An 11,488-nucleotide genomic window follows, 5' to 3' on the forward strand; every position below is an offset into this window, starting at 1 on the left:
TGTTATTTCAAGTGTGATGCCTTTACCACATATATTTTCAGTAAGAACGAAATGGACATTACAATAATTGTAGGTAAAGTTTCATACAGATGGTGAAATATTTTGTATTCAATAATTTTAAATGAGGATTAGCATAGGCATGAGGAAGAAGAAGACATGAAAAGAAATAGAAAAGTATATTAAGACTAGAATATTGTATGAATTACAAGTTATAGTGTCATAATGAGTAAGAACTTTTTTTCAATTTATCAAGTGTTATCTTAAGAAGGAGGACGAAGAAGATAAATATGATGATAACAAGGATAAATTAAAGGAAACTATTAAGGAGATCAAAAATTACTAAAAGACGACAGAAGAATAACATCTCAAAAGGGACTGACTATTGTTTATAAAGGTGAAAAAGAAAGCAAATAGAGGAAAATAACTTTAAAGAACATAAACAAAAAATCGTTTTAGAAGGGAAAAAACAATAAAATAAAGGTAGAGAGGAATGCACGTGGAACGCTAAATCAAACCAATTGAGTGAGCAAGTGTTGAATATAGTAAATAAATTTAATTCTCTTCGAGAAGTAGTCCTCGGAAAAGAAATAAACACTCAGAAATAAGAAAAGAAAGCAGAAATACCAAAGAAGTCTCAAAAGAATCAAATAAGTAGTGGATAGATAGTTTTTTTCGTAAATAGTTTAAATAAGTAGTGGGTAGAGAATTTGTTTGGTAAATAGTAATATGGCAAGGGAAATCTCATCAGTAACAAAGGGACCTCAAAATGTAAGAAGGGGGACAACAATAAGTTGACGCCAAAAAATAAAAATAAAACTAAAGAAAGTACAATACAAAAGGACGGGGACAAATGCTTAAAACATTGACAACATAACTAATGTAATGACACTGTTGAAGACTCTTAACATATGCAATAATGATACAAGCCATATAGCCTCCGGACATTTTGATGGGATACGTATGATGCTCGAGGTACTTGACGACTCCTTAATGCTATTAAAGGATGCCACATGGATAAGGATTACCATTAAGAAGGGTCAAAGGACTTTGACAAGGTCGAAGGAGTGTAAAATAAGGCACGAAAGCCCCTTGGAAGGGGTATGCGCCGAAGTTGCTTTGGGTCCGCCTTTGATCTGCTCTACATTTGAAGAGCGGGTCAAAACAGCCCTTAGTGGGCCTTTTTTCCATTGGATCACTTTTGGACCCTAAATGTGTAATAATTAGCCTAAACTATAAACACTTTGAAGCTAGCTTATTTTCTTTGTTAGGTTTTAGATACTGATTGAGATGAAACTCTTTTAGAGAGTGTTTTGAGTGCTTGGAAAAGCAAATTTTGATATTTGTTTAGAAATAATGGTTGTAGGGGGATTTAGACTCTCTTGTATTCAACGTAAGAGTTAGGTGCTTGTTTGTAATAAACAAGGGAGGTTTTAGGGTTTGAAATACACTTTGATTTTTCTTTTGTTATCTTCTTTGTGTCTATATTTCTGTCATATAATTTTATCTCTTTATCTTTCATTTTTCATATTTAGATTCTTGTTCTCGTATCTTGTCTCATATCATTTGATGATACAAGCCAAATTGCCTCCGTACTTTTTGATGGGATACGTATAATGCTCAAGGTTCTTGATGAGTCCTTAGTGCTATTAAGAGATCCTAAATGGATGAAAATTACCATTATGGAGGATTAAAGGACTTTGAAGAGGTCAAAGGAGTGCAAAATGAGGCTTGAAAGCCCCTTGGAAGGGGTATGAGCCCAAGGGTCTTTGGATCCGCTCTAGCATTTAAAGAACGGGTCAAAACAACCCTATTAGGAATTTTCTTGCTATTCGGTCACTTTTGTGTCCTAAATGTTTATTAATTATCCTAAACTATAAATACATGGGAGTTAGCTTATTTTCTTAGTTATTTATTAGATATTGATTGAGATGAAACTCTTTTAGTGAGTATTCTAAGTTCTTGGAAAATCCATTGTTTATATTTGTTTTATTAACGGTGGTTGTAAAGGAGTTTTGATTCCCTTACGGTCAGCATAAGAGTTAGGTGCTTGTTGGTAATTACGAAGGGAGGTCTTAGGGTTTGAAATACCCTTTGGTTCCCATTTTGTTATCTTCTTTGTGTCTATCTTTCTATCATTATTATTCTACCCCTTTATCTTTATTTTTCCACATTTAGATTCTTGTTGTTGTATCTTGTCTTGTATCATTTGGAATCAGAGCCGAGCTTGATTTTATTTCGACGGAGTCAATCTTGGATCTAATCTTCTTAGGAAATTGAAAAATCACAAAAAAAGTTACTAACCATGATTTTGTTCTTAGGTCAAATTTTGAGTTTTTGATTTTTGAATTCTCTTGTGTTTCTAGTGTTAGATTTGTGTTCTATAACTAATAATGCTCAAATTACACTCTTGAATGGGTGTAAACGATCGTCAAAAATATAAACTCAACTAGGTTGGGGTCGAATCCCATAGGGAATAGGGTGTGAGCATTGAGTTGTTTACGAAATAATTTACTGGTAGTTTGCTATTTCCGAAAATGGGGGGTTTGAGTTTCACAGAGAGTCAATTTTCACTTTTGAATTTATTGTTTGTAACCAAGATTTTATGAAATAATTAGGATTATGTTCACTAGGGCTTACGGTACATGACAGATACTAAAACTTACTCAAGGTTCTCTCGGTAGTTAGGATGACAAGCTATCTTTATTGATGGTATGCTCAAATGTCTCTCGACCTATTCAAGCGTCTAATTTCCTAATCCTCTCGGACTTAGGAAATCGGTTATCACTACACAGATTTTACCTCAGGTTAATCAACCTTGTTACAACGCTGATTATTTAAACGAAGCCTTTCCGATTCCTATTGATAACTCACTTCCTACTGTTTATGATTTCTTTCTTAAGCAAACCAAAGTAGGTACACCTATTGTTTGCAACCAACAGACACAAATTATAGTCTCAGAATTACCAAGAAATTCTTACACCTATTAAACCTTGAATAATTAATTAACACCTTACCATGACCTAGCCCTAGATTCCATAATCTAGGTTAAAGGAGTTTATCCACTCATGATCCAAGAAACAAACATGCAATTTGAATTCATAACTGAAACGATTAACTTACAATGATGAATGAAATCAAAAGTGGACTTGTATTTGAATCACAAGGAAAAATTTTAAAGATAATGTTTTTGAGATAGATAGAGAGAAAAGTCGTATATCCTCTCCTCAATTGATAATTAATTGTCTGATGGATGATAAATAAAAACCCTAGGACAAAGCTTTTTATAGGCAACCCTAAATAAGGAAATAAAATAAAAAGTTTCAGATTTTCCTCAAAATAGACGACAACACCCATGATGGCCTATCACGGTACTGATGGCCTATCACGGACATCGTCAGTTTCTCTTTAATCTTGGATTTTTGCTGTCTCAGGATGACGGTCACAATGACGGCCTATCACGAGTCTGACGGCGTGTCATGGACGTCATCAGCTCCTCCTCTAGTTTGCATATTTCTGCCTAAGGTTGACGGTGATTCTGATCTCTTATCACAGGTCTGATACCTTATCACGATATGCCGTCACAACTTTACAGTAATTTCCATTCTCTGGCTAAGGTTGACGGCATCCCTGATGGCTTATTATGCTTTTGACGTCTTATCAGCAGGTATCGTCACAGCATCCACTTTAAACCAACTCTCTGGTTACGTTTGATGGCAAATATGATAGCCTATCACAGGGCTAATGATACGCCCAAATTACAACTCTCGTTAGAAAGTGCAAGTGGGCGCTGTCAAATATAGAACCCAACTGGGTTGGGTGTCGAATCCCACAGGGAATACTATGATCACTAAGTATTGCGATTATTATTAGACTGTTGATCGAAGATTCTAAAGTAAAGGGGGGTTTCATTTTAAGTGCGCAATAATATTATCAGTGTAACAAAGAGATGATAAGTGTAATAGTATTTTATTGCAGAGAAAGACAAGTTAGGGTTATGTCCACCTTGTAGCTTTTACTTCTCTATTAACTATGAGTATTAAGGATTTATACATGCATACACTTATAGAGAGATTTATCCGAATTCTAAATCCAAGTGTTTCTCAACCATCAAGGATTACTTCACTTTAGTTCTCTCAAATTCAAAGTGTACAACCAATCATACGAACTCTCCAAGTCATCAATCCTATTAAGGCATTAATGTGTAAAATAGAGGTTGGAAGCCCTATTTTCTTGTCACTACTCTCTTTTCTAAACATTAACTTTTCTATCGAACAAGTTGTTGCTATAATGGTACATTCTCTATGTTTGCAATCACGAGAATTCAAGCATAATGAAGAGAGCAATGATATAAGTGGATCAACACATCATAAATTTAAAAACCCATAGCAATAGAGAGTGTACTACAAGGTTTCCATAACCCTAACAAATAAGCTTAGCTACTCATGAACCAAAAAGAAATAACCATAAGAATGTTCATCATACCCAAAACTAGAGGATGATCTTCGAGTCCACAAAATATAGAAATCAAGAGGAGAAAACATTTTTCTCTTCTCTCACCCTCAGCTAAGCCATTTTTTTTCCTTTTCGAAAATAATACAGAATAATCAGTAATCCCTAAAAATTCAGCCATCAGACTTTTAATAATATCCTTCTCTAATAAATTGCTACTGAGTCCTCAACTATTTAAAAATATTGAGTTTGCCCGGGAAAAAGTTCCCATATATCACATTCAATCCAAAAGCTGCTTTCCTTTTATGTGAAGTTTCCTCTGCTATCCATAGGTCCCCAAAGTGCAGTAATCTTCCTCATTAGTACCTGAAAAGCATGCTAATCACATAGGTCAGCTCACTTAACAAAAAATAGACTAAAAGTGCAAGAATTATGTATTTTATCCTCAAAACTTAGCTAAAACATGGGTAAGTTATGGTTCTTAGACGTATAAATACGCCCAACATCACCATCCCACACGTAAAGATTTGTTTTTCCTCGAAAAAAACAGTACATCCGTGCAAATACCTAACTAAACATCACAAGAGCAACACAAAATTTTCAACAAGACATACATCGCAATTATTAACAAAGAGTAGATGTCTAGATCATTACTAGAAACAACTCACCCTCCAACATAGTCTCATTAAGTTGGTTAATTCATATACACAAGTTAAGCCAAGAAATCATATAAAACTGCCCAACAATCATCACCCATGTGCGCTCACATAAGAAAGTTACCCATAATCACTCATAATTTTGCATTCTTTAAAAATATGGGCATAAGAACTTACTTGCTCTCACTCTCACAAAGAATTCTTAGATTACAACTGATGACCATATGCTTGCCCTTAGTGTAATGCTCCACTAATATCAGAATGCTAAGGTTAGGATCAAGTAGATCTTTTACGGGCTGTAATGTAGGCTAAAGGAATAGGTAGGACCATTTTAGCCAGAAATAGTGACTATGTTCCCTAAGCGCTTTAATACACTACATTATACCATTTAGACCTATTTTTAACAACCACTCTACCTTCCTTTCATCTACCAACCTCATTTATCTTCACCCCATTTTATTACTCAATAAAAAACACTATGATGGGCGTATCCAACTCTTTTATTTTGCATCAATTTCTTGTTACGCATCCTTATGATAGCCACCCTCAGCTTAGACTATTTTCCTTAGTCGAGGTACACAATGTCCAAGAAAGGACCAGGGCACCACTCCCAATCATAATATTTTCATGTACCAATAACTAAACTTTGGTGCATCACTTCACCATTTTTCTCTTATTTTGCCACACTCTTAATTCAACTTGATTCTACAATTTAAAGCGCTTACGAGCTTTTGGATCAAATTATTGTCTGTAAAAGAAAATGGATTAGGCTACATATGAGGTTTCCAAAGAAAATAGCTAAAGGCTCAATGGGTGTTCGACTAGGACAATGTACAAAGGTAGGTAAAAAGAAGATAAAAATAAGGCCTACCAAAGAAATGCCTAAATCATCTCCTAAACTTACAATCTCTATTTCGCTTCACACACACACTAGGCAAGTTCTAGCATCAATCGCAACAAAGAATAGACAATAACCTTACACACACATGGTGCATGGTCAACTTAATTAGGAGCATTAAAGATTCTTGACCCAACAGATAAAAGAATTAAACCACAACCAATTATCACAGCACGAGTCACAGCTTAGAGCCTAAATGTTTCAATAGTAGTGATTCAGCACAAAATCATGTTATAATGCCATGCCATCTATAAGAACAATTTCATGTAAAAATCTGACTAGTTCTCTCTTAAGACGGTCGTCATCCATCCATCATTGAGAAAAGTGACTAATTACGACTAACTAACTACGAATAAACCAAAACAACTATAGAATAAATACTGGCAAGTAGTAGGCAATACAGCAGACAAGCCAATCAAGGCGTACTTATACCCTTACCCCATACTAATAAGGAACACCCTGCCCTCAGTGTAAATAAATAAGCAAAAACCTGGTTAGTCAGACTCTTCCTTTACATCCGGGGTCATACCCCCTGCGTCACGATTATCATCAGAGTCTTCATCATCAAAGTTGTTCTCCATATCAGAGTCTAGCAGTCAGTGATCATCGTCTATCGGCACATCATCATCTAGAGGTTCTTCAAAATTTACCCCTACTCCACACATGGCCCGAGCATTTTCATTTAGCGGGTAGTCATAGTCAAACTGCCGAAGCTCTGCAGCAGTAGGCACATGACCCTATTCATCTTAGTAAACCTAGTCATGCCATACAGATGGCAAGAAAAACTCTCATCTCGAGCATGTCTTTTAGTGGTGGTAAGGTTGATGCCTTAACTAGTTTCTGGATCTTTGATTTTTGTGAGATCCACCTTCTTTGGGTTTTGTGGCAACTTGTGGTCTGCTGGCTCCTCCACAATATGCTCTTTCCTTAAAATTGCAGTCAACAAGTTGCTAAAACTGAAGTGGGACTTACTGTGCACCCTTGCTTTGCGCATCGACGCTCATATAACTGCACCAATATTGATGGGAAAATTTGTCATTAGAGCATATACCAAGAAGACTCGATCACGCGTGACCTTAGTGTATTGTGTCCCAGGAATCAAGAAGGAATTGACTATTCTTAACCATATGCGAGCTTCTCTGTTCAAATAAGCATATGGATAAGTATTGTGAAGACCGTTATCCTTATGACGAGTCCACCGGGTCATGGACCTTAATCCACACAATGTATGTTTGATGGCTCTGTAGGGAGGTTTGCTGTAGAGCTCCTTGAGTGGTGATTGATCCACAATTGGAGTACCTAGGAAAGAGTTGAAGAAATCAGCATTCAATTGCAAGACCTGCCATCGAATCTTTACTTCATTTCCTGTAGTCCTTGGGGACCAGTTGGCATAAAACTCTCAAGTCAAATCAAGATTACATTCGCCCAAGTCTCGGAAGGTGAAGTCAAGCTTTAGTGCCATAATCTTTGCCAAAACTGCGAGGGCAATTCTTTGCTAAACTTTTCTTCTGCATCAACTCCACATGTACATATTATTCACTTTATTGTTTCTGTACTATTCCTTCCCTTCCTCCTCCAGAACCCATTTGATCCCAAAAGTGCGTTGAGGCACTTGAATAGAGGAGAAATTAGTCTGATCTTTTCTTGCCCTTTTTTTAACCTTTTTGTGATGTGGATGCTTTCTCCTTTCCCTATCGTCATTTTGGAGCCATGATACCTGAGATCATAATAGGGTCATGTTAGTCTCATTTCGTAAAATTCACAATGATCGAAGAAGAAAATAGTGATGGCACGACCCCATACTTAATTTATTTGTACAAACTAATTAAGTGAGTATTGTCTCAGACTTCATCGACATACATTTGATGGTATGTGCCAACAACATTATTAGTGCAGTAACACTTTCAACCCTTCACTTTATACAACAATTTCTCAGTTTGATATACAAAAGCAGCACACAATAGTCCTGTAATCTTTACTATCATTTCTATCTTCATTTCATTGCACCAATTCAATCTTTGAACAAGACTACCACATAGCAATCTCATCATGCCATAGCATAGAAACAACTTCACAATCTTATGCTTTTGGTTAATCATGCTCAATACATCGATGAACGATTCACTCACATACTCAAGCTTACAACTCCCAAAATCATGCATTAAACTTCATAAAAAAATTATTACAGTGAATACCAATCAATACATGTCGGAGTGAAATCAAGATTACCCACGAGAATCATTTCACTCAATGAGATGTATTTTCCCAAATCATAGAAAACTAACCATAATCTTATTACCAAGCACTATTTAAAAATCTAATTAACTATTATGAGCGTAGCAAGTAAACAACTACGGAACATGAAAGAACAACTTACTTGATAATAAATGCTTGATGAACCATGAAGGTGACCCTGCAAGATTAGATGAGAAAAGAGAAGGGCTTGGAGAGGGACAAGTTGTTTGGGCGGTGCTTAGGTCAAAGAAAAATTTAGTGGGATTTAAGAGTAGAGAATGTATTTAAAAGATGAGACATAGGTCCATTTGATCCATTCAAAAATGGATTATTAGGCAAAACTTACATTGATAGGCGGCTCCCACGGAATCAACTAAGAATAAGTAGGCGGCGCCTAACCTATCTCCTATGTTAGCATAGGCGGCGCCTAACCTATCGCCTAAGTGAGGTAGTGAGCATAGGCAATGGCATAGGCGACGCCTAACCTATTGCCTAAGTGAGGCAGTGAGCATAGGCAATGGCATAGGCGGCGTCTAAGCTATTGCCTATGTTGACATAGGCGGTGCGTAAGCTATCACCTATGTTGACATAGGCGGCGCCTAACCTATCGCCTATGTTGACATAGGCGGCGCCTAACCTATCACCTAAGTGAGGCAGTGAGCATAGGCAATGGCATAGGCGGCGCCTAAGCTATTGCCCATAATGACATAGGTGGTACCTATATGCACTTATGTGCTTTCTTGAAGTTGCAATGCACCCATACCAGTTGCTACATGCCTTCTTTTCTAATTTTTAAGTGAATTTGAATGCTACACTCAGAAATGTGTACGTTATCAATAGACTTACCACTCTTGATGTAGTTGATTTTCTCACCAAATTTAAAACCAATCATCTCCTTAATACCTGCAGTACCTACACTTATTCAGAACAAACAAGCAAGATAATTAGAGGGATGGGTTGCCTCCCACTAAGTGCCTTAGTTTCGGTCATGGCTCGACTCTTCTTTTTGAATTTTCATTTACCAAAAACAAAATCCTAGTAAAACCATGGGTTGCCTGCCATGTAGCGCTTGATTTATTATCGCGGTACGATACAGTTATCTCGATTACTCAGACTTTATTGAGATATATGGTGGCTATATATTTTATCAAGTCGGTTGGACCGATATATAGCTTCACTCTTTGTCCATTCACCTTAAAGACACTACCATCATCATTTTCTAACTCTACTACTCCAGATGAGTAGACTTGGCTGATTCTGAATGGACCAGACCATTTAGACTTCAACTTACCAGGAAACAACTTCAGTCTGGAGTTGAAAAGGAGTACCAAATCGCCTTTCTGAAAGTTTCGTTGGATAATCCTCCGATCATGGTACTTTTTCATCCTTTCCTTGTAAAGGTCTGCTCTTTCATATGCATTGAGACGAAATTCATCTATATCATTCAGCTGTCCCAATCTCATATTTATTGCATCATCCCAGTTTAGGTTAAACTGCTTCAGCACCCACATTGCTTTATGTTCTAGCTCAATTGGCAAGTGATAAGCCTTGCCATAAACTATTTGGTATGGTGACATGCCAATTGGTGTCTTGAACGCGGTCATATATGCCCATAAGGTATCATCCAGCTTCCTGGAACAATTTTTCCTGCTAGCATTCACAGTCTTAGCAAGGATCAGCTTGATTTCCCAGTTTGAGACCTCCACCCTCCCACTAGTTTGTGGGTGGTATGGTGTAGCTACCTTATATTTCTTAACCCCATACTTTGTCAATACGGATATGAATAGCTTGTTGCAAAAATATGATCCTTCATCATTTATGATGGTACGGGTACCCCAAAACGAGAGAAGATATTTCTCTTTAGGAATGCCACAACATTCTTACCTTCATTATCAGCTAGAGCGACTACTTAGACCCATTTGGATACGTAATCCACAGCAACTAAGATATATTACATCCCAAATGATCTCACAAATAGGCCTATGAAGTCAATACCCTAGACATCGAATAAATCTACTTCAAGAATTTTAGACATGGGCATCTCATGGTGCTTTGAGATAGAAACTTGCCGCTGACACTGATCACATCTTCTTACGAAATCATAGGAATCCTTGAATAATGAAGGCTAATAGTAGCCACTTTGCAGTACTTTCTTGGCTGTCCGTTCACCTACATGGTGACCTCCAACTTGGAAAGCATGGCTTGCTTCCAGTATGCTAGACACCTCTACTTCTGGGATGCATCGCCTAATAATACCATCAGCACATTATCAGAAAAGATATAGCTCATCCCATAAGTAATCTTCACATCATGAATGAACTTTTTCTTCTGATGAAAGGAGAGATTCTCAGGAATCACTTCGCTTACCACATAGTTAGCGAAATTTGCATACCACGGTAAGTTTTCCACCATAGTTTCTAGAATCTCTTCATCGGGGAATGCATCATCAATATCAAGGTCAGTCTGCACTCTGTGCTCACTCTCAAGTTTAGATAGATGATCAGCTACTTGGTTTTCACAACCTTTTCTATCCTTTACGTCGAAATAGAATTCTTAAAGCAGTAGCACCCACCTAATTAGCCTTGGATTAGGATCCTTTTTTGCCATTAGATATCTCAGAGCCCCATGATCTGTATGAAACACTACCTTGGTTCCCAGAAAGTAAGAACAAAACTTCTTAAAAGCATAAACAACTACAAGAAGCTCCTGTTTAGTGACAATATAGTTCTTCTGTGCTCCATTCAAGGCCTTGCTCATGTAGTAGATTGAATGAAAGAGCTTTTCTCTTTTCTAACCAAGTACATCACCCAAGGCTACACTACTTGCATCACACATAATTTCAAATGGTAGAGACCAATCGGGTGCTACAATAATAGGAGCTTCAACTAGCTTCCTTTTGAGGCATTCAAACGCCTTCAAGCAATCTTCACCAAAGTAAAACTTTGCCTCCTTCTCTAAAAGTTTGCATAATGGGTTCGCAATCTTGGAGAAGTCTTTAATAAACCTTCGATAAAAACCAGCATGATCAAGAAAACTATGAACCCCCTTCATAGAAATTGGAGGTGCTAGTCTCTCGATAACTTCAATCTTGGCTCGATCAACTTCAATTCCTTTTTTAGAAATTTTATGCCTGAGAATAATGCCTTCCTTAACCTTAAAATGGAACTTCTCCTAGTTTAGCATAACCATATCAAAGAAAATGGACATCATGCACTGTTGAAAAGTGGCAGGTGCATTACATAGACCAAAT

Source organism: Capsicum annuum, unplaced genomic scaffold (genome assembly GCF_002878395.1).
Source record: "Capsicum annuum cultivar UCD-10X-F1 unplaced genomic scaffold, UCD10Xv1.1 ctg5210, whole genome shotgun sequence".
In the NCBI taxonomy this organism is placed as follows: Eukaryota; Viridiplantae; Streptophyta; class Magnoliopsida; order Solanales; family Solanaceae; genus Capsicum; species Capsicum annuum.